At 47.6% G+C, this 27714-nt stretch overlaps 1 protein-coding gene and 8 non-coding genes across 9 annotated transcripts in view; all 9 read left to right on the forward strand.

The window, feature by feature from the left end:
• The window catches only part of LOC135905341 (endothelin-converting enzyme 2-like), a 194736-nt gene that overhangs the window by 95593 nt on the left and 71429 nt on the right, over nucleotides 1–27714 (forward strand). The window lies entirely within an intron of this gene.
• TRNAG-ACC (transfer RNA glycine (anticodon ACC)) lies at nucleotides 15187–15257 on the forward strand. The gene has a single exon. It is a non-coding gene; the product is annotated as a tRNA-Gly (tRNA).
• TRNAG-GCC (transfer RNA glycine (anticodon GCC)) lies at nucleotides 15871–15941 on the forward strand. The gene has a single exon. It is a non-coding gene; the product is annotated as a tRNA-Gly (tRNA).
• Nucleotides 21288–21358, forward strand: TRNAG-UCC (transfer RNA glycine (anticodon UCC)). Its single transcript has one exon. It is a non-coding gene; the product is annotated as a tRNA-Gly (tRNA).
• On the forward strand, nucleotides 21430–21500 carry TRNAG-GCC (transfer RNA glycine (anticodon GCC)). Its single transcript has one exon. It is a non-coding gene; the product is annotated as a tRNA-Gly (tRNA).
• Nucleotides 21574–21644, forward strand: TRNAG-GCC (transfer RNA glycine (anticodon GCC)). The gene has a single exon. It is a non-coding gene; the product is annotated as a tRNA-Gly (tRNA).
• TRNAG-GCC (transfer RNA glycine (anticodon GCC)) lies at nucleotides 25249–25319 on the forward strand. Its single transcript has one exon. It is a non-coding gene; the product is annotated as a tRNA-Gly (tRNA).
• On the forward strand, nucleotides 25391–25461 carry TRNAG-GCC (transfer RNA glycine (anticodon GCC)). Its single transcript has one exon. It is a non-coding gene; the product is annotated as a tRNA-Gly (tRNA).
• TRNAG-GCC (transfer RNA glycine (anticodon GCC)) lies at nucleotides 25533–25603 on the forward strand. The gene has a single exon. It is a non-coding gene; the product is annotated as a tRNA-Gly (tRNA).

Below are 27714 nucleotides of genomic sequence, written 5' to 3' on the forward strand. Positions count from 1 at the left end.
AAACACAATGCATATTACTGGAACGCGGTTCGGTGTCTAGCTTTACTATAATATTCTGAAAGGACAAGAACATTACTTCGCTTATATGTATTTATATGTATAGTTGTCTCATGTTTTATAGCTCCTGCAGATCATCTAATCTTTACGCTTACATATGGCTCTATTATGCCAAAGCTTTTTTTTTATTTTCTTGCCTTAATATAGCCTACATAGGGAACAAGTTTGGGAATACGCACATGCTGTGCAAGTACACCCTGTATGCGCTTCTGTTACAAGTTAGGCAGAGCTAAAGATGCATGCTAGTATACGCTTTATACTTCGATGTGCTATTGAAAGCACAAGTCTTGCACGACGCTGGTTCATATTGACACGTGTACTTATCTTTATCGGGCGACCACGTTTCGCCGCTTAACAACTGTAGTCGCACAGCGAGGGACGCGCCTGCATGTATCCGACGTTTCTGGAAAGTTATCGATGCTTCTACCCGGCTGTCTGTTGTCGCCGAAGCTTGTGTTATCGGATTTGATCGCGTAACGCGAATGGTGTAGAACTTTGTGGAAGGCATGCGGGTCCGAACGATCAGTCTGGAACATTCGACGACTGCTCTATAAAAGGCGACGCGCTTGACCCGCTGATGAGATTTACGACGATCGCCGACTGTGTTCGCCGCTCTCGTTGTGCTTTAAGTGTAGCCTGTTTTGTGGGCACAGGTTCGCCCAATAAAAGCTAGTTTTTGCCTTTCACAGTATTGGTACTGTGTTCTTTGACGTCACGACCACGTGACAACATAGACACGTGTAATCCTTTTCCCGGTAACTTCACTCACCTCGGCGCAGCACCCTCCTGCATGATTGTAACTTACTCGAATGTTATCGTTGATACTATTTGTAGTGTATATATGTTGTCGCCGAACCAGGAGTATAATCAGATTATATGCGCGACACGAATGGTGTCGTTCTTTCTGGAAGTAATGCGGGCTCCATCGATTACGCTGGAACCTACGGCTAGTTATGTAAAAAATACCGACGCGTTTGACTCGCGGATAATGGCACTCAAGAACAAAGCACCAAACTCGCAAGCATTGATGTGTACAAACGTCACGTCGTACAACACTTCAGTCAATGACACTGTGCTGCAGTACTGACACCTTTGTGATAAATAACCATTTGCACTTGAAGCATAAATAAGTTAAATATATAATTTCCTCTAAATGGCAGAATCAAGATCACGGAATATTGCGCACGTCAATCCGCAAACGATGTCTCCACAAACCCGCGTAGTCGGTGTTAAAAACAGGTGCCATTCGTTGGCCTATAGTCATGCTTTCTTCCAAAGGTGAAATTGTGCAACACTAATACTACATAAACAAGGTTATGCTGGCGATGACACCACAGGTTCCTCTTGAAAAAGCTTCACGACTGCGCACACCTCGCTCAATGCCTCGCTCGACTAGTTACAGCCTCATGTTTCCACAGTTTCGTATTTATAATGCAGTTTCTCGCTATTAATGAAAATAACGCTGTTTATGTGAGGTCACAATTTTCTTTTACTTTTATTTGGCACAATTTCAGTTGATTGCTATGTTATTATTTGAGCCATAGAGGTTCGAGCCGATCATGACAAGATACGCAACTAATATTTTTTTTTTAAATGGCGGTTGTTGTGGTCATGGTGTAGCAAGGTGTAAGAATCATAATATTACACTAGTACACTCTAATAACACTGTGTGGTAGAGTGTACTAGAGTAGCCATGAACGCGTATTATCATGGACTCTACATAGTAAGCGGGAGTTATCTAGCTCTATGCGGCGCGGAGCACTTTCTTTTTTGTCGTAGGGAAGTAATCGCAGTGCTGCAAACACCAGTTGTTTCCACCAAATACCATGCAGCTCGCTAGCGCTTAGCTAGACAACGACGTCAGCGGAACAAAGTTGGTGCAAAATTACCATAACACCGCGGTGTCGGTCAGGCGCGCAGCGGTAATGGCATGAGACGAACCAATGCCTCATAATGATTAAGGCCAACGTTCACAGATTTAGTGCGCTTAACCTAAAGCACACGTACGTGTCAAGGCAATGTGCTGCGAATTTGAGCAACAGGATCCCGCATGATTCAGTTATCCATATAAAAAATATTGCGTCAGACAAAACCCGTCTCTAATGTCGCACTCATTGCAGCATAATATCGCTTAACTTTTTTATGTTAACAGTTGTACGAGTACTTGTCAAGATATCACTTAGATCCCAACTACTACCAGTTGCTGGTAGTAGTCCAAAAGCTGGTGAACGTTCCAGTTGGAATCCAAATGGAACCACTTGCTTCCAGTACAGCTGGTTCAGGTTCCAGTTAAATCCCAACTGGAACTAGTTGTTGTCTAGTTGGCTTGCAACTGGAACCAGTTGCGTGCGTGAGTGCGTGTTTACTAAATCGCCGTAAGGAGCATGCGCTGATATTTTTTGATACCGACAAGCTGGGTAATTAACAAACATTAATCAATTAACATGATCAATTCTAACTCTCGCGAAAAATCTTCCATACAAAAGTTGCAGCGCTTGTTCGGAATTACCGGATTATTTCAACCCTGCTAAATTGACTGCCCTGTTTAATCTTTTTTTTCTAGCCGATTTTGCATTGGGAGAAATTTTTAAAAAATACCACATGACTGCCCGCTAACGCGCCGCGCATTTAGTGCACTAAAATGTAAGTCGAACGATATTAGCAAAGGCTGCTCCGCACACAATAGATCGAGTGAGCAGGCTATCGCTGACTGCGATGGACTGGAGGCACCGAGGCTTATTACCCTGGCCACCTCGCCCCATCTTTCGTATTTCTTCATTGGTCCGAAAAGTAAAGAAAAAATGCCTGCGGTGCGTCGGATGCTGCCTCAGGTGCCGTACTGCATTCGCAAGTGGCGGCCGCTTTTTCGTTGAAGAAATTAAAAAAAAAACGGTACGCCCTGTTTGTCACTTAACGTGCATTGCATCTTGTCACAAGGACGAAGGCGGTGCATGATTCTTGTTGAGGGAAGACTGGTGACAATGGCAGGTGATTATCACTGTTTAACGATTTCATTTTCTCCGCTCGAACAACACTAGCAGGCCTGAAATGACCCTGCTCCACGTCACAAAGGGTTCGCAATGATTTCAGCTATGCCCGCATTTACGGATCAACTCGTGCATTTGATTACTCTGGAATTCCATGTGCTGTCCAGTTGTGGAATTTTCTCCCGGACAGCATCGCATGCAAGTCGAAGTGTGGCACATTCCACGATGCCCTACACCATTCACGCTTTAGTTTGCCGATAAAGCGTGAAGATGTGCCTGTTCGTTGTCTCACGTTATTGCAAATCCAGTGATTTTTTTTTCATTTTTCACATATGCCGTGTTTCTTTGCTGTTTCTTTTTGTTCTATGTTTAAGTACTTTTTCCCTCTTCAAAGCTGCAACCTCTATATTGTATTATGGCCTATTTTTGCTGCGTTAAGTACACTGGTAGATAGAAGGTATTTAGTGTAATTATCAACATTGGTCCGGTATAGAGGTTTAATCTTGTCCAGCGTTGCGTGTATTTATGAATTCTTTTTTTTGCTGTTTCTTTTTTTCAATATTCATGGAGGCGAAATGCGAGAACACACGTGTACTTTGATTTAGCTACACGTTAAAGAACCGCAGGTGTTCAAGATAATTCCGGAGTCCCCCACTTCGCCGTGCCTCTTAATGAGATCGTGGTTTTGGCATGTACAACGCCATAAGTTTTTTTTTCGATATATGTTACATTCAGTTTATATTAGACACGCACTTAAATATTGCCCCCCTTATTTAATCCCTCCCCACAGGGCTGTAAGGTGTTCTAAATAAATAAATAAATACATACATAAATAAAGAAATAAATAAATACATAAATAAATACATAAATAAATAAATGAATAAATGAATAATATAAATAAATGAATGAGTGAGTAAATGAATAAACAAATAATTGTGCGACGCATATCACGCAACATTTCGGGATTCTGTACCAGGCGCATCACAATGGGACGTACTAATAATGGGGGATCGACCAAGAACGGACACACCCCCAGCAAAATATATAGAATAGCTAAGTCAAAGAAAATAAAGTAAATCAAGAAATCCGTGAACTATATTTAACCATATTTTCTCTTAACAAATCGGCGTGCGTTGTTTGGAGATATCTGTGAGCCGACATTGTGTTGAGATTTTATATAAGAAGTTGTCCTTTTTTGTTTTGTTGTTGTTACGCAGAACAGAGGTGCGTATACTTGGTCAGCACACAAGACTTATGTAAACCATTTCGCTGGTACTTTTATATACGCTTTGCACCTACAAATATGTGCGCTGGTATGTCGACCTACTCTGTAATCCCCAGCAGTCACATCAAACCCAAAAAACGCGAAGAAATACTTCGCTTTAATGAGAAAGAAAACAGATTTCACGAGAACATAACTTCCGCAAGAGGTCGAGCATCGCCACATCACGCATTCGCTGCTGTTCCGACTAAGCCAAATATTATACCGTACATACCTATTACCAGAAATGTAAGAGAATCCTACAGTCTATTAACCATAATTGGCTATTCCACAAAAAAAAGGTCTAATTGTGCTCGGGAAATAACGTATGAGTCGATATTATACTTGGAGGTTTTCTGTAGTGAACCACGATGCATTGCTTCATTGCGTAGCACAGATGTTCTCTCATTGGCGCTACTTTGCCAAAATCCCGTGCTATATTCTGAGCATGATTCTTATATAAAACGGAAAGGAAAGAAAACCTGGCTTTATAAAGCACCGTTCTGCTGGTCGTGCGTGACACCAAAGGAAATCTTGCAGACCTTCGTCGTAGACGAAAAAATGCATAATATGCGTTGTCATGTATGTGTGGTCAGGCTACACGATTGCAGAGCTCTATTCTTTTTTTTAACGATTGTGTGACCGAAGAAGCCTTTGTTTCCGTAATGTCGCGTCGTGTCCAACGCTGAATCAAGTTTTTCTCGCACAAGCCCCCCCCCCCCCCCCAATCCCCCCATCCCCCGGCTCAGGGACCTAGATTGAGCCGGGCAACGGGCAGCTATATCCACGCGATCCCAGAAAGCCATCTGGAGAAGTTGCATATAGGCGTCGGTGGTTCAGTGGATTCCATTTCCGGCCACAACAGCGGACGGTCACGGAATGTTGTGCTCCGTAGGGGCGGTTCATGCGGCCCAGCCGGGCCGCGGTATCAGGCTTACGGAAACGTCTTCACAGGATTACCAGCTTGTTTTGCCGCATCTGCCATCAGGTATGACCGTGTGTAATACCGTGTTTTTGCACGGTGATTTGAAGGCCAGGCCCTATCGAGTCGAACATTTTCGCGATGCGCTTGACCGTCATAAGCTGTTGCCGGAGGTGGTGGCCCTCGGTGCCTACCAGATGAACCATGTCTGGGCTATAACATTCAAGGACGAAGTCGGAAAAAAGAAGCTGCTGTCAGTGAAGGCCTTTAGTGTCAAAGAACACCGCTACGTCGCCATTGACCCTTGCAACCAGGATATTAGAATGAAGCTGTTCTGGCTACTTCACACGACTCCCGACGAGGACGTCAGAGCAGCCTTGGCGCCGTTCGGAACGGTGACCGAAATTTCCAGGGAGCGGTGGCGAGTACCAGGGTGCGGCGACAAAGGTTCTCACACGCGTCTGGTATCGTTACGGCTGAAGGCTGGTATGACCATGGAAGACATCCCGCATCAGCTACGAGTATCAGAGGACCATGCGCTCGTGATCGTTCCAGGCAGAGCTCCGCTCTGCCTCCGATGCCGCGGCACCGGCCATATACGGCGCGAGTGCCGTGTGCCACGCTGTGGACTCTGTCGTCGTTTCGGCCACGACGAGACCCAGTGCGTGAGAAGCTACGCTAACGTGACCGGGTCTGGCCGGAGCGACGCGTTAGACGAGCACTTGATGGATGAAGCGGACGCGGAAGAGACTGCTGGAGCGGGCGGAGACCCACGAGGCACGGAAGAGAAGCCAGTGGTCATGGCAAGCGTCAAGTGACAACCCAGAAAGGGCAGTAGCGAGGCAGTGGCCAAGAATGAAGTGCAAAGGGAACCGTCTGCAGAAAATTCTACGGTGCGTGAAAGTGAGGGGGACGCGGAGGCTGCCGAGGACGGTCTGCGACAGGGCAACTCTGGCGCTGCCTTCATCGAAGAATCCGGCGAGAAAATGGACCAGGCCAGCGCCGTTTCAAAGAGACCTCGCGAAATACCCGATCAAAATGTCAGGCTTGAGCAAGACGACGGTGTCAGCAGCGAAGGGCCACCCGCGAAGGGTTCCTCTTTCCGGCGGTCTACACTCAAGCCCAAGCCGAACGTTCCGCTCGAGAGGAGGCCGACGCGAGAACATCCACCTGAGGGGCACCAGACGCCGACCAATCCGCCAGGTGGTCGGCAGACGCCGACCGTCCCACCAGACGGGCTACAGACGCCGACTGTCCTACCAGATAAGCGGACAACGCCGACAGTTCCCCCGCGGTAGCGGGGTGCTGTTCGGTAGAAGGCTCAGTAAGTACTAGGTGCTGCGGAACCTTTGTGTGAATGATGAGTAGCGCATTTGGTAACGTCATGCCTTCGCCGTATGAGACTGAGCTTATGATGGAGCAGGGCTTTGTTTTTTGTAAGTTTGGCGGTCTTTGATTTCCGAAATGTATTGTAGTTTGTGCTTGCTCTTCTCTTTCAATGGCAAATAATCATGGAATAGCAATACGTATTGGCACGCTTAACGTACGAGGGTTAACGGCTAGACGGCGACAAGCACAATTAAGTCGCCTGATGCTGGAAAACGACATAGATATTCTTGCTGTTCAAGAAACTAAAATTGAAAGCGAAGAGCAAACGGACAAAATGGTTCAGGTTTTTAAATCCCGTTACAACACTTGTGTTTGTCATGGAGTAGGTAAGGCCGGTGGCTGTCTTTTATTTTTGCGTAATTCAATAGGTATTGTTGCGCAGGGTGTAATGTCGGCCCAAGATGGGCGATTGGTCCTATGTGATTTCTCTTTCAATAATATTGATTGGCGAATTGTCTGTGTGTACGCTCCAAACAAAATTAGTGATAGGAAATTTTTTTTTGACGTTGTTGAGTCACACCTGACGTGTGAAAGAAATGTTGTTCTTCTTGGTGACTTCAATTGTGTTTGCATGTCCGAAGATAGGGTGCCCAGTAAAATAATACGGGATACAAGTGCGCATCAACTCTGCGCAATCGTGGCAGACTATGATTTAGTAGACGTTGGAAGCATATTAAGCGGTAACAGTGTTGTTTTTACTCATTTCCAAGGGCAGAGTCACGCTCGACTAGATCGTTTGTACGTATCAGCAAACCTTGCGCGAACGGTCACTAGCTACGCAGTAAAGCACGTGAGCTTCAGTGATCACAGCCTAGTAATGTGTATATTAGGCACGAAACATAGAGGGTCTCACTTTAACTGGGAACTGTGGAAAATGAACGAAACGATCTTAAGTGATGAATGGTTTGTCAAAACGGTAAAAGGAAAAATTGACGTAATGCAAATAGATGCTACAACAAATTGGGCTGAGCTGTGGGAGCAGTTTAAAATTGAAGTGAAAATGAGTGCGATCGAGAGGGCTTGTGTGATGCGTCATAAAGCTAAACAAAGAGAGAAAGAACTGCAAAGCATGCTCGATTATTTTCTAAACGCGGAGTGCACAATACCGGGATTGTTTTCGAAACAGATTAGAGAAATTAAACGCGAACTTGGAAGGGTGGACGCTCAAATTTACCAAGGAGCCGCGATAAGAGCACGATCCGAGAGGCTGTGGCTGGGAGAGGCGCCAACTAAGTGCGCGCTCAGTGACGAAAAGGGTTACGCATCCAAAAACATAATAAAAGAAATTTGTTTTAACAACACAATGTCAAAAGACCCAGAAGTAATTGAAAAAGCTTTCGTTGAACACTACCGAGCGTTGCTCGGTAGACAGGTGCCCGTAACAGAAGAGTTTGTGAACACCTTTCTAACACTTCTGCCAAAATTACAAGACGAAATAAAAGAGGGACTTGAGAGACCGATCTCTGCGAAAGAAATTACAGAAGCCATAGAAGACTTGGGTAAAGGAAAGGCGCCTGGACCAGACGGCCTAGGAGCAGCTTTCTATAAAACTTTCAAGGCCGAAATAAGCGAGATACTGCACTGTGTAATATCAGAAGCTCATGAAACTAAGCACTTGCCGCCATCATTCAGAAAAAGTCATGTTGTGCTTATACCAAAAACCACCGATACGGTAGAGCTGAAATCTCGCTGGATACAGGCCCATAAGTCTTACGAATTCGGATTAGAAAATCTACATGAAGGTACTCGGAAAAAGGATGCAGTCAGTTATTAAATCCATTGTAGGCCCACACCAAACATGCGGTATCAGGAATAGAACAATATTGTCGAATATTCACATCGCTAGGAGTATATTGGAATGCTGTGATGCGAACCTCGAATGTGTAGCAATGGTTCAGTTAGACCTAGAAAAAGCTTTTGACAGGGTTGCTCATAGCATACTTCTTGCCCTGCTAAAACACATTAATGTAGGCGAAGTGATTCAGGACGGAGTAGCCATCGCTTATGAGAACTGTTCCGCTCACCTAATAATCAATAAAAGACTCAGCGAAGATATACCAGTATTATCCAGTGTGCGCCAGGGGTGCCCTTTGTCGCCCTTACTTTTTGCGATTTTTCTTGTACCTTTCTGTTTGAAGGTACGAGAAGACGAAAACATTCGCGGCTACCGTCTTTTAACTTAGGAAGCAAAAATACTAGCTTACGCAGAGGACATCGCACTTTTTTGCATTGACCAAGAGAGCATTCGGGAGGCAGTCAAGGATGCAAGAAAGTATTGCAGTCTAACGGGGAGTGCCATAAGCTGGCCAAAAAGCTTAGGCTTCTGGCACGGTGAATGGGACAGCCGGCCTGCAGTGTTAGAAACAGTACCGTTCACAGATACGCCAACCAGTTATCTTGGTGTTCCTTTGGAATACTATCGCGATACCACGACGCAATGGACTGAACAAACTGAGCGGGCTAAAGCACAAACAACGAAGTGGGGAGGCAAGAATCTGTCAATATTCACGAGAGCCACTGTCTGCAATTTATTTCTTGTCGCTAAAGTGTTTTATATGTTGAAAGTTTTATGTATATCCCGAGTGTGTGTACAAAAGTTGCACAGGGTTTTTGCTGTGTTCGTGTGGGGATTGTTACGTTTCGCCTATGACGCGCGCTGTAGCCGGCGCGGATTCAACGGACGCCGGGGCTTCGTTCCAAGCGGCGGACATTTCGGCCCGTTCGGAGCGGCCGCGACGCATCCCCGCCGAGCGCGTCCCGGCATGTTCAGTGCCACGTGTCTTTGTGTGTGCGCGTGTGTGTGTGTGCCCACGCTTGTCAAAGCGCGGCAGCCGGGGAGAGGAGCTCCCCCAGTGTGAAGCGAGGAGGTCTGACCGGCGCCGGCCCGTCTGATGCGTCACCTCCTTGTCCCAACGTGTCTCTCAGTCCGTCCGTCGCCGCTGTCACGTGGTGTCGTCCCATGACCTTCCTTCTTGCCCGCGACGCCAAGAGTATAAGAGCAGCTGCCCCCGGACGCCAGGAGAGAGGCTCCGATTTCTTCTGTTGAGTAACGTGCTCTCCCGTCTCTCTACTTCGGTCGACCTGACCGCCCGCTCTTTGCGATGCTAGAATAAACAAGTTGTTCTGTTAGCAGTCGCCTCATGCTTTGCTGGGACCTTCGGATGCTTCTAGTGTGCCCCAGGCCGCCAGGCCAACGCTACCCTTGGGGCTTGCGACCCAGTTGCAATAACAGGCGTCAGCACTGAGGTTCCAACAGCTGGTGGCCGCGCTGAGATTCCAACAGCCGGTGCCATCGGTGCGGTTCAAACATCTGGTTGCCAGCGGTGGGATGGCGACAACGGAGGCCAGCAGCGAAGATATGCGGTTGACTGTATGCTGAGCAGCACAACGACCATCCGGGAGCAGTGCAACGAGCCCTGTGTGATGACTGGTTGCCTGCAGCGGAACGCCTGCGCTGAATTCTTGGCTGCGAGGTTTGGTGAGTGCGGGACTTTCTTCTTCTGAGTTTTGCCAGGCTTTTGTTAGTGTCAGAAACAGAGCTGGTAATTGTGGTTGTCGTTGTTGCCGGGTTAGTTTGCGGCAAGACAATAGTAGGCAGTAGAGAAAGCAGCATTCAGAGCAGCCATGGATTTGAAGTCGTTGCGCAAACCGAAATTGTTGGAGCTTGCAAGAGAGTTGGGTCTGGATGTCTCAGACAAACTCAGAAAACCAGAACTGCTAAGGGCTATTCTTGAGTTAGGAGCTGAGGATGACGAGCTGTCGGAATGCCTTGAGACCATTGAGGAGAGGGAGACGGCAAAAAGACAGGAACGCGAACTTAAAGAACAGCAACAGAGAGAGAAAGATGAGCTTGAACGAAACGAACGAAAAGAAAAAGAAGAGCGCGACCGTCAACACGCTTTGGAAATGAAGCGTCTCGAGGTGGAGATGGAATGCGCTCGTAATGGAAGTCAGGCACACGGTGCAGGAGAACGAGTATTGTTTAAAATGACTGACCTGATGCGGCCGTTTAAGCTTGGAGAGGACATTGGTTTGTTCCTGGTTAACTTTGAGCGAACGTGCGAGAAGCAGGGGTTCTCTCGGGAAACGTGGCCACAGCGCTTGCTCACTTTGTTTCCCGGCGAGGCGGCCGACGTAGTCGCTCGCTTGGATAGAGAGGAGGCAGAGGATTTCGACAAAGTGAAATCGAGTCTGCTAAAAAAGTACAGGCTGTCAGCGGAGGCGTTCCGTCGGAAGTTTCGAGAAAATGAGAAAGGCAAAAGTGAGTCATATACAGAGTTTGCCTACAGGCTAATGTCAAGCATGCAGGAGTGGCTCAAAGAAGAGAAAGCGTTTGGTGACCACGAGAAAGTTCTGCAGTGTTTCGGGCTAGAACAGTTTTATAGTCGGTTACCTGAGAACGTGCGGTACTGGGTCTTGGATAGGCCAGACGTTAGTACGGTGGCTAGAGCCGCTGAGCTAGCCGAAGAGTTTGTGACGCGTCGGGCTCGCGGAGCTAAGGACGGTCAAAAGGGTGAATTTGGCTCCAAGTTTGAGAGGCCGAAGTTCACGCCCATGAGAGCAAAGGGGGACATACGTAGTGCGGACGCGAGTGAAAGCAGTCCGACCGAACGTAAGGAGACGGCGGCAGCCGAAGCCGAACGCAGAAAGCGGTTCGAGACGAGGCAAGCGCGCGTTTGTTATACGTGTCAGAAGCCGGGTCACTTTTCGGCGCAGTGTCCAGAAACAAAAACAAAAGTTGTGTTTTTGTCATTATGCAGCACTGACGAGAACATGAAGCTTCTCGAGCCTTACATGCGAGACCTCCTCGTGAACGGGAAGGAGTGCCGAGTGCTTCGCGATTCCGCAGCTACAATGGATGTAGTTCACCCCTCTTACGTAGAACCCCATATGTTCACGGGCGAGTGCGCATGGATCAAGCAAGCCGTGGAAGCTCACAGCGTGTGTCTGCCCGTAGCAAAAGTGCTTATTGAAGGACCTTTCGGAGCACTTGAGACGGAGGCGGCAGTGTCATCTATGCTGCCCCCCCAGTACCCGTACCTATTTTCGAACAGGTCCGATCACCTCCTGCGCGAGAAGGGGCTTTTGTTTGGTGAGGCTAGCGTTCAGGCCTTAACCAGATCGAAGGTTCGGGAGCTCGCTGCAAAGGCAGTAGTTGCGGGGCCGACGTTGTCAAACGATGAGAAAGGGTCAGAGGCGCAGCAAGCTGATATTCAGAGCACGCCCGAGCTGAATAAAACTGAGTCTGTAGCGTTAAAGGCAACAGATACTGGAGCGGAAATGCCCGATGCGGGAAAGTTAGAAGAGATATCTGCAGATTTGCTCATCGCGCCTACGTCAGACGGACTTAATAGGTTGCTAAAAGTCAGCCGGTCGGCTTTGATAGCCGAGCAAAAGAAGGATGGCAGCCTAGAAAACATACGCTGCATTGTCAAGGAAGGTATCGCCAAGAAAAATGCTCGCTTTGTGGAAAGAGGTGGGGTCCTGTACCGGAAGTATCTAGACCGCAGGGGAGTGGAGTTCGATCAGCTGATCGTGCCTCAATGCTATCGTCAGGATCTGTTGCGCTTGTCGCATGGAGGTTCGTGGTCCGGACACCTAGGAGTTAAGAAAACTAAGGACCGTCTCTTGCAAGAGTACTATTGGCCAGGGTGTTTTCGGGACGCAGACCACTTTGTGAAGACATGCGACACCTGTCAGCGGGTGGGCAAACCAGGGGACAAATCGAGGGCGCCGTTGAAGTTGGTACCTATCATTACGGAGCCTTTTAGACGTCTCGTTATTGATACAGTGGGACCTCTGCCGGTAACAGCCACGGGGTACAGACACATTTTGACTGTGATCTGCCCAGCGACAAAGTTCCCTGAAGCAGTGCCGCTTAAAGAACTCAGCTCAGTTGAGATAGTCAATGCACTACTGTCCGTATTTGCGCGAGTTGGTTTTCCTGCGGAAATCCAATCAGATCAGGGCACAGTGTTTACGAGCGCTTTGACGACAGCCTTTCTCGAAAGGTGCGGGGTAAAGCTGTTACACAGCTCAGTGTACCACCCACAGTCGAATTCCCTTGAGAAGCTCCTCTCCGTCATGAAGCGCGTGTTGAGAGAATTGTGGTTTGAACAACAAACTGACTGGGAGCTGTTTCTGCCTTGGGCGATGTTTGCATTGAGGACCGCGCCGCATGCGGCTACGGGGTTTTCGCCAGCTGAGCTAGTGTACGGTCGCTCGCTGCGATCTCCGCTTCGCATGCCTCGAAACGGATCACTGCCCTCTCCAATGGCTGCAGACCATCTGTTCCACAAATGGCCGCCTGCTGCGCTGGAGCCTTGCTGTGCAACAACAATCTTTTGAGGTGCGTTACAAAAAGGGGAGTCTCAACGGTAACGCCGATGGCTTAAGTCGAAGCCCCTAACGTAGGAATCAGCCTCAAAATTGTTTGTTATTGATGTTTTTCTTCCTGAGGCAGGATTTTTAACATATTGCTTTTGTGTAGTGTTTCAAAGTGATAATGTGCTTTCTAGTGCAATTTTCCGATTTGTGGACGCGTTCTGAGTGCTGCTAGACTACTGTAAGGAACTAGGCAGTAGTATTAAAGGGGAAAGAGCCTGGCATGGCTTAGTGAGGGTTGTGCCGTGCTTGCTGACTGAGCGGCTGAGTTTCGGCGTAGTTCTAACGCTTGCTGGGAACGAGAGAAAAATGAGAACTCTCCCGAAGTCACTTTGCAGTGTCCTCTGTGAACCTGAACGTGAGAACGAGGCCTTCTCGGTGCGCTGCGCTCAAGAAACGCCGAGGGACGACCGACTTCGGTAATGAGCATCATCGAGCGACATCCCTCCGGACAGCGGATGCAGTCCCCTGACCATCGGGATCTCCTTCCCCCGGCGGGGCGGTCTGTTACGTTTCGCCTATGACGCGCGCTGTAGCCGGCGCGGATTCAACGGACGCCGGGGCTTCGTTCCAAGCGGCGGACATTTCGGCCCGTTCGGAGCGGCCGCGACGCATCCCCGCCGAGCGCGTCCCGGCATGTTCAGTGCCACGTGTCTTTGTGTGTGCGTGTGTGTGTGTGTGCCCACGCTTGTCAAAGCGCGGCAGCCGGGGAGAGGAGCTCCCCCAGTGTGAAGCGAGGAGGTCTGACCGGCGCCGGCCCGTCTGATGCGTCACCTCCTTGTCCCAACGTGTCTCTCAGTCCGTCCGTCGCCGCTGTCACGTGGTGTCGTCCCATGACCTTCCTTCTTGCCCGCGACGCCAAGAGTATAAGAGCAGCTGCCCCCGGACGCCAGGAGAGAGGCTCCGATTTCTTCTGTTGAGTAACGTGCTCTCCCGTCTCTCTACTTCGGTCGACCTGACCGCCCGCTCTTTGCGATGCTAGAATAAACAAGTTGTTCTGTTAGCAGTCGCCTCATGCTTTGCTGGGACCTTCGGATGCTTCTAGTGTGCCCCAGGCCGCCAGGCCAACGCTACCCTTGGGGCTTGCGACCCAGTTGCAATAACGGGCGTCAGCACTGAGGTTCCAACAGCTGGTGGCCGCGCTGAGATTCCAACAGCCGGTGCCATCGGTGCGGTTCAAACAGGATCAGGATGGGAGCGCACGAGTCGAGTGAATCTGTTTCACGCTGTGCAGAAAGGAGGGTTGGGTTTGTCGCATTTATTTTTGAAAGAAGTTGTGTCGCGCTTCATGTTCTTGCGCGACGAAAGCGATTGTTTTTTGCGGTGCGTTATCCAGACGCGATTAGGTGACGCACTGCCAGAATATGTTGTGACGTCGTATGGCATACGTCAAGTGGTTGTCCGAGGTTTTTTGTTTGAAGTGATAAGCTCTTTCCGTTTTCTAAAAGTGCACTTTTCTTTGGAATACCTGAACACAGTCGCAAGAATGCGATTATACCGAGATTTAGTTAATATCATGTGTCCAGTACCAATATACCATGCAGTATATGCACTGGGGCGTGAGCAGAATGTCTTAAAAAGAGTTAAGAAAATGCCTGTAAGAGCAACAACAAAAACTTTTTTTTTCATGCTACACACTGGCACGCTTCCTGTCAAGCCATGGCTGCAGGAGAAGGGGATCTTTGTACCCTGGAGTGTGAATTGCCAGATATGTCAGAAACTGGAGACAATGGAGCATATTTTTCTGGAGTGCAGGGACTCAGTCTTCCTTTGGGACATTCTACAAAGGACACTAAAAAAAGAATTTCCTTTAACACCTTTTGGAATCCGTTTTTTACCGTTTGAAGAGACAGAAGGCGTGCCATGTGATATGGTGATGTTACTCTGCATGCACAGCGTGTGGAAAACACGAATGGCGGTGCGTAATGAGGATGTTGACGCAAAACCGGCCATAGAATATTTTGCTGAAAATGTATTGTACATTCCCGAAGCGTTTAAAGCACTCAGCGAACCACCTGAGTGGTTAACAGCATTTGAACAGCTTGCAAACATTCAGCCTTTTTAAACCAAAATTAAACGACAAGGTACACCCGCACATTGAACTGTCTTTTTTGTTTTGTATTCGCAGCGGAGAATAGCTGTGAATCGTGTATTTGTTATAAAACAGGCAATAAATAAAAAAAAAAGCGGCGGTGGTTCAGTGGTAGAATACTCGCCTACCACGCGGGTGGCCCGGGTTCGATTCCCTGCCGACGCAGTTTCTTTTCTTTTAAAGGCAATACATTTTACAGCAAAGAGCAGTTCGGGGTCTAGCTTTATTATCATTATTCTTTTAAAACACAAGATCATTACTTCGCTTTACATGTATTGAAACTGAAAGCACTCCGGAAAGGTGAAAAGAAGAAGCTCAATTTTGACTGCCTGAGGCACCATTTTGATTCAAAAGACATTCTCACAGATATTTCCGAAAATTACATCGCCGAGTTAGATGGTACATGTGCGCCTTTATATAAAGCACGCAAGTATTAAAGGGGCTCTGAACCACTTTTTATCAAAGTGAAGAAAGGTATTCGAAGAGAAAATAGGATATTTGAGAAAGACGTTGCCACAAGAAATAAAGGAAGGACTACAATGCGTTCTACAGAAGCGGAGTACACAGTAACAGAGCTTTATTCTTTTTTTGAACGATCAATCCAATTGCGTTGTGGGCGACCGAAGAAGCCTTTGTTTCAACAATGTCGCCATGCGTCCAACGCGGAAGCAGGTTTTCTCCAACAGGCGTTCGCCGGCTCAGTGACCTAGATTAAGCCGGGCAATGGGCAGCTGTATCCACGCGATCCCAGGAAGCCATCTGGAGCTATCTCACATAGGCGTCGGTGGTTCAGTGGTAGAATACTCGCCTGCCACGCGGGTGGCCCGGGTTCGATTCCCGGCCGACGCAGTTTCTTTTCTTTTTAAAGACAATCCGTTCTACTAGAATGAGGGGTTCGCTGTCTAGCTTTATTATTATTTTTTTTCCAGCACAATCAGATTACTTCGCTTTATATGTGTTGAAGCTGAAGACACTCCAGAAAACTAAAGAAAACAAGCTTAACATTGGTACCACTTCGATTCACAAGGAATTCTTCCAGATCTTTTCAAAAATTCTATCGCCGAGTTAGACGGTAGATAGGCGCTTTTATACAAAGCGTACTAGTATTAAATTGGCGCTGAACCACTTTTTATCGAAGTGGAGAAAGGCATTTGAACTGAAAGTAGTCTATTTCAGGGAGACGTTGCCGCAAAAAAAGTACTTCAATGCATTCAACAGAAGCGGTGTTATTGGCCATCAAACACGCCCTCCACTGTGCACCCGTTTCTTTTTTTTCCACGCTCCGCGTACTGAGGCGTTCACAGCAGTGTATACTACGCGTGGACTATGTAATTTCACCAAGCCCGACGAAGTGTGTGTGTGTGTGTGTGTGTGTGTGTGTGTGTGTGTGTTTGTGTGTGTGTGTGCGTGTGCGCGTGCGTGTGTGTGTGTGTGTGTGTGTGTGTGTGTGTGTGTGTGTGTGTGTGATCCATAAGGAAAACAAACAACGGCGACCAATAGTTTCAGGAATAGGTACCGTCACAGAAAATTTGTCCCGCTATGTAGATGACCTTATCAGTTCAATTCCTCCTAAATTTTCTTCTTATATCAGATACTAACAACTTCCTTTCTGATATCGCTGAGTTGCGTGTTCCAAGCGATGTTCTTCTAGTCACACTAGACGTGCTGTCGCTGTGCACGAACATTCCCCATATAGATGGGATTCAATATGTACTGCGCGCATATAACGACTCTGTAGATGACAAACACATCGACGATTCTACCCTTGGCATAATTCTAACACTAATCTTTGAACTTAACAACTTTGACTGCGACGGTGAACATTACGTTCAAACTATTGGTACCTCCATGAGCGCAAAAATAGGTCCGAATTATGCTAACATTCTTATGGGCATGCTAGAAAACAATTTCCTCGCTACTCGTGACCTCAAACCATTGTATTACAAACGCTTCATCGATGACATTTTCTTAATTTGGCACCAAGGTGAAGCTGCATTACTTTCCTTCATTGCTGACTTTAGCGGCGCCACACCGTCAATTCGCTTTTCCTATTCCTATTCACCGCTCAGCATAATCTTCCTTGACGTCTGGGTCTCTCTGTGCAATGGTAACTTAACGAGGAATCTTTACAGAAAGCCCACTGACCGACAGCGATATCTGCATTTCGAAAGCAGCCATGTCAAACATTGCAAAACGAGCATTCCATACAGCCAAGCTATCCGGTTCGGATGACAGTGAATTCACCCGCAACTGTAACCAGCTTCGTAACGCACTAACCGTACAGAAATACCCTTCACAAATAATTGACGATGCCCTTAAATGGGCCGACTGTCTCGACCGGCAAGTACTCATCTGCACGGATAAGCGATCGACACCAATTTCACGAATTAACCTTATCCTAACATACTCGGCACTTATTCCTAATGTGTCGCACATTTTCAGGAAGCATTATAACTTACTGACACAAAGCGACCGTGTTAAAAACATTTTCATGGAATCGCCAACAGTGGTCTATCGTCGCTCTAGGAATCTGCGTGACCTAGTAACCTCTTGCAAGGCTAAAGCCATTGCTCCTGCTGGTTGCCATTCCTGCAATAAACCCCGTCCTCAAGTTTTTTACACATATGACATCAAAGAACTGCTAGAAGCACAGCATCCAATTATTCTCTTAAGATCAACGGCGACTTCGCGTGCGACAGTACTAACATCATCTATCTGCTTGAATGTTCAGTGTGTCATATGCGCAATATGGGTCAGACTGAAACATCTTTTCGTATCAGATTCAACAACCACAAAGCACACATTAACAGTTTGCCGCACCTTCCTTTATCTAAACATGTTCGACTGCCAGGTCATACGCTTGAAAACATCAATGTAACAGCAACACAATCAGGTTTCAAATCGCACAATGATCGAGAAGTACGAGAATCCTCTCTCATTCATAAATTTAACACTGTTTCATCCGGTATCAACGAGAGCGTAGGAAAAATGTCATGCCTTTCTGCCATATCTTGATGCGTATGTTGTTGTATAGAATTGATAAAGCATGCCAAATCAATTTGTTCCTAGTTGTGTCGTGTCGCAATGCATATAATTCTGTAACTACATGCACAATCATCGAGGTACCATAATGATATCTCGTACATATCAGTTATCGTGCTTGACTTACACTTACTGCTGCACTTTCTTCTTTTATTATTTACAAGTGTACGCTTGCATGTACTGGTGATTATGCCAAGTGCGCATGCCCACAAATGCGGGTGCGCGCGTGTATCTGTGTTTATTCTGACGAAGGCCATGGCACGGCCGCAAAGTAGATACATTCAGAATGTAATTTTTGTAATTGTGCGCCTTCGTTTCTTTAACTACCTATGATGCATCGGACCTACAGCACTTTTCCCTTATACATATATATATATAGGGTGTTTCAGCTAATTAGGGCCAATTATCAAAGAAAGAGACGTGGGCGCTACGCGTGTCGAATTGCCGCAGTATTGCTCTGAGCCGTATGGAGTACGCAATGATATTTTTTCCATAATGAGAAGCTGGGTAATTAACAAACATTAATTAATCACATTTCTAAATATTTACTCTTGCGAAAGATCTTCAATATACAAAAGTTGCAGCGCTTGATCAGACACATCGGATTATTTCGTCTATGCTATGATAACTGACGTGTTTAAATTTATTTTCTGCCGTTCTTAAACTGCGCGAAATTTTTAAAAAATACCACGTGACTGCCCGCTAACGCGCCGCGCTTTTAGTGCCCTCAAATGTAAATTGGACGAATTAGCAAAGGCTGCTCGCACACAAGAGATAGACGGCTGGATTAACAGCCTGTCGGTGACTGCGATGGACCGGAGGCAGCATGCTTTCTATCTCCGGCTTTTTATCCCTGTCCCCGCCTCGCCCCATATTTCGTCTTTCTTCATCGGTCCGAATAGTAAAGAAAAAATGCCTGCGCTGCGTCGGATCCTGCCTCAGGTACCGTATTGCATTCGCAAGTGGCGGCCGCTTTTCCATTGAAGAATTTTTCTTAATATGGCACGCCCCTTTTGTCACCTAACGTCCATTGTATCTTGTCACAAGGACGAAGGCGGTGCATGATTCTTGTCGAGGGAAGGATGGTGACGATGGCAGGTGGTTATCACTGTTTAACCACTTCATTTATTCCACTCGAAAAACACTAGCAGGCCTGAAATGACCCCGCTCGATTTCAGTTTCAATCATTTCAATCATTTACGGATGAACTCGTGTATTCGATTACTCTGGAATTCCACGTGCTGTCCAGTTGTGGAATTCTCACCCGGACAGCATCGCGTGCAAGCAGCAAGTTCTCTAGAGGGTGTTGATGCAAGTCGAAGTGTGACACATTCCGAGACGCCCTACCCCATTCACGCTTTATTTTGCTGATAAAGCGTGAAGATGTGCAGTTCGTTGTCGCACGTGTCATTATTCCAAATCCATTTAGTTTTATATTTTCCCATTGATTACATATGCCGTCTTCCTTTATTGTCTATTTTGTTTCTCTTTTTGAAGTACTTTTCCCCTCTTCAATGATGCAACCTCTATATTATATTATGTCCTAGCTTTACTTCTTTAGGTACGCGGGTAGGTAGGAGGTATTTAGTGTTGTTATCAACATTTGTCGGTTATACAAGTTTAATATTGTCCAGCGTTGTGTGTATTTACGAATTCTTTTTTTTTGCGGTTTCTTCTTTTGGATATTGAAGGGGGCAAAATGCGAAAATACACGTATACTTTTATTTAGGTGCACGTCAAAGAACCCCAGGTGGTCAAGATCATTCCGCACAGTCCCCCACTACTGCGTGCCTCGTAATCAGATCGTGGTTTTGGCACGTACAACCCTATAAGCTATTTTTTATAAAATGTTAGACCTTTAGTGTAAATTAGATGCGCACTTAAATATTGCCCCCCTTACTCAATGCCACCGCAGAGGGCTGTAAGGTGTTAGTAAATAAATTATTTACTAAATAAATATTTTATCAGTAAATGAATAAACAAATAATTGTGCGACACGTATCGGGCAATATTTCGGGATTCTCTATCATTCGTGTCACAGTGGGACGTTCTAATAATGGAAGATCGACCATGAACGGACACACCCCCAGTGAAATATATAGAATAGCCAAGTCAAAGCAAATAAAGCAATTCGAGGAAGCCGCGAAATATATTTAACCATATTTTGTGTTAGCAAATCGGTGTCCGTGCTTGGGAGACATCTGTGAGCCGACATTGTGTATTGAGATTTTATATAAGAAGTTATCCTTTTCTTTCTTTTGTTGTTGTTACGCAGAACAGAGGTGCGCATATCCGGGTCAGCACACAAGTGTATATATAAACAACTTGGCTGGTACTTCCATATACGCTTTGCATATATATCTACAAATATATCCGCCGATATGTCGACCTGCCCAACAACCCCCCGCTGCCACATCAAACCGGGAAAAGGCAAAAAATGCTTCGATTTAATGAGAAACAAATGTGAAAGTGCACAGGAAGGTAACTTGCCGCACGAGGGGACAGAACAGCCCTCTCCACATCACACATGCACCGCTCTTACGGTTAAGCCAAATATTATACCGTATATACCTATTGCCAGAAATTTAAGAACATCGTGCAGTCTACTTACTATAGGGGGGTATTCTATAAAGAAAGATCTAATTGTGCTCGGGAAGTAACGCATGAGTCGACATTAGACTTTCAAGTTTTGTGTACTGAATCGTAACGCATGTCTTTATTGCGTATAACAGACGTTCTCTCACTGGCGCTATTTTGCCAAAAGCCTGTAATATAGTTGCAGCATCCTTTTTACATAAAGCGGCAAGCAAGGAAAACCTGGCTTTCTGAAGCGCCGTTCTTCTGGTCGTGCGTCACGCCAAAGGAAATTTTGCAGGCCTTCGTCGTAGACGGAAAAATACATAATATGCGTTGTCTTGAATGTGTAGCCAGGCTGCACGATAACAGAACTCTGTTCTTTTTTTGAACGATCCATCAAATGGCGTTGTGGGCGACCGAGGAAGCCTTTGTTCCCGCAATGTCGCCATGCGTCCAACGCTGAAGCAGGTTTTTCTCGAACAGGCGATCGCATGGCTCAGTGACCTACATTCAGCCGAGCAATAGGCAGCTGAATCCACGGTATCCCAGGAAAGCATCTGGGGTCGTACCGTATGGGCGTCGGTGGTTCAGTGGTAGAATACTCGCCTTCCACGCGGGTGGCCCGGGTTCGATTCCCGGCCGGCGCAGCTCCTTTTTTTCAAAGAAGCTGTTAGATAAAACGGAATGATCGAAAGACTGCATAGGAACCTGCCACAGGGCGTCGGTGGTTCAGTGGTAGAATACTCGCCTGCCACGCGGGTGGCCCGGGTTCGATTCCCGGCCGACGCAGCTCCCTTTTTTTTGAAAGAAGCTGTGAGATAAAACGGAATGATCCAAAGACTGCATAGGAACCTGCCACAGGGCGTCGGTGGTTCAGTGGTAGAATACTCGCCTGCCGCGCGGTTGGCCCGGGTTCGATTCCCGGCCGACGCTGCTCCCTTTTTTAAAGAAGCCGTGAGATAAAACGGAATGATCCAAAGACTGCATAGGAACCTGCCACAGGGCGTCGGTGGTTCAGTCACTAAACGTGAGAGGGTTGGCGGCCAAGCGTGGGCAAAGCCAAGTCCTACGGTTGGCCACTGACCAAGACCTAGACGTTCTAGCTGTCCAGCAGACAAAGGTTGACGGAGAGGAGGAGACCGGGAGCATGGTGCGGCGTTTCACGACTAGATATTATGCGGTCGTGAGCCATGCAGTAGGGACGTCCGCCGGTTGTGTACTGTTTGTTAAGAAGCTGCCTGGCCTTGTTGTTAAAAATGTATTTTCATGTCAAACCGGAAGGATCGTTTTTTGTGATTTTATTTTTCGTGAATTGGAATTCAGAGTCATGTGCATATATGCACCGAATGCTGTGGAAGAACGCGCTTCTTTTTTCGCGAACCTTTTTCAGTATATTTGCAGCGATAAGTGCATGGTTTTGTTGGGGGATTTCAATTGTGTTTTGAGGGCTCGGGATAGAGTCAATAATGCTGGTATTCGCGATAAAAGCAGTAGTGTGCTGACTAAGCTAATTAGTGATAATGAACTGGACGATGTCTGTGAGTGCCTGGAGGGGGAGCGGGAAGTCATGTACACACGATTCCAAGGTAGTAGTCATGCGCGGTTAGACCGCATATACGTATCGCAAGACATAATTCCAAAGTGCCATAGTTATTCGGTGGCACCAGTATCGTTTTCAGATCACTGCATTGTGAAATGTCATATAGGCACGGAGAGGAAGAAACAAGATTTTAATTGGGAACTATGGAAAAGGAATGCCTTACTACTAAAAGACGAGCCATTTGTAGAGGCAGTACGTGAGGCAGTCAGGAAAGTAAGTGAAGAAAACAGTGAAACAATAGCAGAGAAATGGGAATACTTCAAACAAAACGTAAAAATGAAAGCTTTAGAAAGATCGAGCTGCTTACGATTTGAGAAGGAAATGAAAGAAAGGTGCTTACGAAAGACACTTAAGCAGCTGATAGCGCTGGAATGCGAAGAGCCTGGGACGTATAAGCAAGATGTAGGAGCCATTAAAGAAAAAATCGAGCAGCTTGACAAGGAACGGTATCAAGGTGCGATGGTGCGAGCAAGAGCAAATGCATTAGTAGCTGGAGAGACGCCCACTAAACGGGCGCTGGGACTCGAAAAAGCGCAAGCTCGACGGAATCATCTCGACAGAATTTTATGGAACGGCACAGTTGCCGGCGATAGCAAGAGCATAGGCCAAGCGTTTCGAGAGTATTATCAGTCACTCTTTGCGTTTCAAGAAGTGAATATAGACGAATTCAGAAGGGCCTTCCTATCTCGCATGCCGCGATTGAGTGACGATACAAAACAACGATTGGAATGGAAAATAACAGAACGTGAAGTTGAAAAAGCGATTGATGATTTGAACCAAGGCAAATCACCTGGACCGGACGGTCTGGGCGCGTGTTTATATAAAGCGTTTAAGAAAGAACTGTCGCCGTTACTAACAGAGCTATTTAATGATGCGTATGATAACAAAACTTTGCCGCCTTCTTTTGGAAAAGCTCATACTATACTCATCCCTAAGAGTGACCAAGTTGAGAAACTTAGGCTAGTAACATCTTACAGGCCAATATCTTTAACCAATGTTGATTATAAGGTTTTTATGAAAGTTCTGGCTGCCAGACTTCAAAGCGTCATACATGACATAGTGGCAGATCACCAAACGTGTGGGATCAAAGGAAGGTCGATTTTTTCGAATATTCACACGATGCGGTGCGTGCTCGAGTGCTGCGACGTCACTTTGGGCGGAGTCGCAGTGCTTCTGCTCGACCTCGAGAAAGCCTTTGATTGTGTCTCGCATGAGATTTTGTTTGCCATTTTGGATCACGTTAATATTGGTTCCATCATCGCTGAGGGAGTGGCGTTGGCGTATCAGAACTGCACAACACGCTTAATTGTGAATAAATCATTGGGGGCCCCCATTAACGTCATGCGTTCTGTGCGTCAGGGCTGCCCCCTCAGTCCTCTTTTGTTTGGAATTTACATAGAAACTATGTGTTTGGCCATAATTCAAAATGATCAAATACGCGGTTATAATTTGGCAGACACAGAAGTCAAGCTCTTGGCATATGCAGATGACATCGCAGTATGTTGTACAAGCAAACAAAGTGTAACGGAAACGATAAGCGTAGTGAAAAGTTTTTGTGGTGTGACGGGCAGTAGAGTGAACTGGGGGAAGTCCCTCGGTTTGTGGCACGGAGAGTGGTCTTCCGCCCCGGACCATTTTGCAAATGTGAACTGGATGAAAACCCCGACCAAGTATCTAGGTGTTCCCATGGACAGTTACAAACATAGCGACGAATACTGGATGAACCAAACAAAAGAAACTAGAGAAAAAGCAGAAAGGTGGAAAGGCATCAACCTGTCGATTTTCGCTAAGGCAACGGTGTGTAACATGTTTTTTATTACGAAGTTGTGGTATGTCATGCAGACGTTGTACTGTTCAAGGGTAAACGTGCAAAAGCTGCACAGAGTGTTCGCGGTTTTTATCTGGGGCTCTACCTGGGAAAGGTGTAGCCGAACAAATCTGTTCAGGCACGTGAAGGAAGGGGGGCTGGGCTTGGCGCATCTTTTTGTTCGACAGCTTGTCAACCGCTTTTTGTTTTTTCGCGATGTGCGCGATCCTTTTTTGCGCACCGTATGTCAGCTCAGGTTGAGCAACGCATTGCCTGCATATGTTGTCAGTACGGCAAGCATGACCGGAACACTGCGTGGTTATTTTAAGGAAGTGGCCGACAGTGTGCGTTTCCTTTCAGTTCGTTTTTCAAACGATTATCTGTGTCACGTGAAAAGGAAAACACTGTATAAAGATGTGTGCGACATTGTGTTTCCTGTGCCGTTATACAGAGCCATATACAGTGGAGGGCCAGGACAAGACGTCCTTAAACGGGTGAAACGAATGCAGGTGCCACCAGGTGTTAAAACCTTCTTTTTTAAGCTCCACACAGGAACGCTCACTGTGAAGACTTTTGTCGAAGAACGAGGCTGTCTTGTGCCGTGGGGATCCCACTGCTTGATCTGTCAGAAGCCGGAGACCATTGATCATGTTTTCTTGCATTGCTGGGCGGCGGTTTTCTTATGGGACGTTTTAAAGCGAACGCTGAAAAAGGAGTTACCGGTGGACCCCCAAGGGATCAGGTATCTGCCAATTAAAGATGAAGACGGAGTGCCGTATGATCTTATTATGTTGAATGCCCTCCACTCTATATGGCGAGCTCGCATGGCCGGGTACCATTGCGACACCGACGCTCGGCCAGCGCGTATGTATTTCAGAGAGTGTATGTCCTCATTTATTGAAATGCACAAAGTGCAAGAGTGTGTACCGGATTGGCTGTCGAGGCTCGAACCTCTGACAGTCATGAAGGACTTTTAATTTAACAACGTCACTCCTATGAGGATGGACGGCTGTCTGGCGCTTTTTTGTTTCGTCTTCCTTTTTCTCTTCCAAGAGGCTTGCATCTGTGTCATTAGTGTGAAATTCATATGTGCGCTGTTATATTGAAAACCGGTAATAAATAAAAAAAAAGCGTCGGTGGTTCAGTGGTAGAATACTCGCCTGCCACGCGGTTGGCCCGGGTTCGATTCCCGGCCGACGCAGCTCCCTTTTTTGAAAGAAGCCGTGAGATAAAACGGAATGATCCAAAGACTGCATAGGAACCTGCCACAGGGCGTCGGTGGTTCAGTGGTAGAATACTCGCCTGCCACGCGGGTGGCCCGTGTTCGATTCCCGGCCGACGCAGCTCCTTTTTTTTAAAGAAGCTGTGAGATAAAACGGAATGATCCAAAGACTGCATAGGAACCTGCCACAGGGCGTCGGTGGTTCAGTGGTAGAATACTCGCCTGCCACGCGGTTGGCCCGGGTTCGATTCCCGGCCGACGCAGCTCCCTTTTTTGAAAGAAGCCGTGAGATAAAACGGAATGATCCAAAGACTGCATAGGAACCTGCCACAGGGCGTCGGTGGTCATTCTGCTTCCGGCAGCCGAGCTGAGCGGTCAGCAGAATCATGGGCTCCAGTGGAGCAGCGACAGCGGCCACTTCTGGCCGCGGATCCAGGCTAAACGACGATAAGGATTATGCCTTTATTTTGCCGCAACTGCCTAAAGGACAAGTTGTTATTAACACCGTCTTTTTGCACGGTGATGTTCGCGCCAGACCTTACAAGGTGGAAGATTTCCGAGACGCCATTCTGCCGACGGGCCTGCTGCCTGATGTGGTATGCATAGGGGCGTACCAGATCAACCACGTCTGGGCAGTGACCCTGAGCGATGCGACTGCCACAAAGAGGCTTCTGGACCTTAAGGAACTTCAAGTTAAGGGACGACGGTGCGTCATCGTTGACCCGCAGGATCAGCAGGTGAAGCTAAGACTTCATTGGCTGCTGTACGGCGTTGCCGACGAGGACGTTCGGACGGCATTCGCGGCTTTCGGCAAGGTGGAGGAGGTGAGCCGGGAGCGGTGGCGCGTCGAGGGCATGACAACGAAGACCTCAACCACCAGGACCGTCATTCTGAAATTGAAGAGCGGCATGAAAGTGGAGGACCTGCCACATCAGATACGCGTCGGCGGCGAGTTGGCCTTGGTCGTCGTACCCGGTCGACCGATGCAGTGCCTGCGCTGCCACGGCACGGGACACGTCCGCCGTGAGTGCAGAGTCCCCCGCTGTACGTTATGCAGACGTTTCGGCCACGTCGACGCTGACTGCGTAAGGTCTTATGCCACCGTAACAGGCCCAGTAACTTGCGACGTTGCGGCAGAGCATGTCATGGACGTGGCCGAGGCGGAGGACGCTGCTAAAGGAACGCTAGACGCGGTCTCTACAGCGACAGCCAGTGGGACGACGAGTTCGGCCGTAGACAGCAAGGTGGCTGAGCCTACCCTGAAGCCGAGTGGGACGGCACAGGTCGCGACCGCTATGGGCCCGTCTACGCGGAGCAGGAGTGAAGACTCGCTCGACAACGGCACGACGGCGATGCAGCAGGACGGGGCCGTCCTTGACGGCGACCGGACTTCGACTCCTGGTGCCCCAGTCAAGCGCCCCCATGACCAGACTAAGGACCGCAACGACAGTGGGACCAGCACCAGCGAAGGGCCGCCGACAAAGACACCACTTGGGAGGCGGACGAGCTTGAAACCGAAGCCGAATGTCCCACCTGAGCGAAAGCCTGCGGACAAAGTGCCGGCCACAAACAACGCCGGGAAACCGGGAGGTCCCGGAGGCGGCTAGCCGAGGGCTAGTCGTGAACGGTAAGCACCATGCTCCGGGCCTACTTTTCTCTTTAGCTCAACATGGCTCAGATACCGTCCCTTAATATTGCCACTTTAAACGTGAGAGGGTTGGGGCTAGTCGTAGGCAAAGTCAGGTCCTACGGTTAGTCACTGACCATGATATCGACGTACTAGCCGTCCAGGAAACTAAGGTTGACGGCGAGGAGGAGACCGGGAGCATGGTGCGCCGTTTCACGACTAGGTATTTTGCGGTGGTAAGCCATGCGTTAGGCACGGCCGGGGGGTGCATTCTTTTTGTGAAGAAACTGCCTGGACTGAAAATTCAAAGTACCTTTTCTTGTCAGTCCGGAAGGATTGTTTTTTGCGATATTGTTTTGTGCGAATTTCAGTTCCGCATCATATGCGTATATGCACCCAATTCAGTGGAAGAGCGTGCCCGTTTCTTTTCGAACCTTTCGCAGCATGTTCGATGCGATAAGCGCGTTATGCTGTTAGGAGACTTCAATTGTGTAATGAGCGCTAGAGACAGAGCCAATAATGCCGGTGTGCGTGACAGAAGCAGTGAAGTCTTGTCAAAACTAATCAGTGAAAATGAACTCGATGGCGTTTTTGAGTGTCTGGAAGGGGGGCGTGACGTGACTTTTACACGTTTTCAGGGCAGTAGCCATGCGCGGTTGGACCGAATCTACATTTCGCTGGATACAATTCCAAGCTGCCACGGTTTTTCTGTAGTGCCCGTATCGTTCTCAGATCATTGTCTCGTAA

Source organism: Dermacentor albipictus, chromosome 3 (genome assembly GCF_038994185.2).
Source record: "Dermacentor albipictus isolate Rhodes 1998 colony chromosome 3, USDA_Dalb.pri_finalv2, whole genome shotgun sequence".
Taxonomy (NCBI): domain Eukaryota; kingdom Metazoa; phylum Arthropoda; class Arachnida; order Ixodida; family Ixodidae; genus Dermacentor; species Dermacentor albipictus.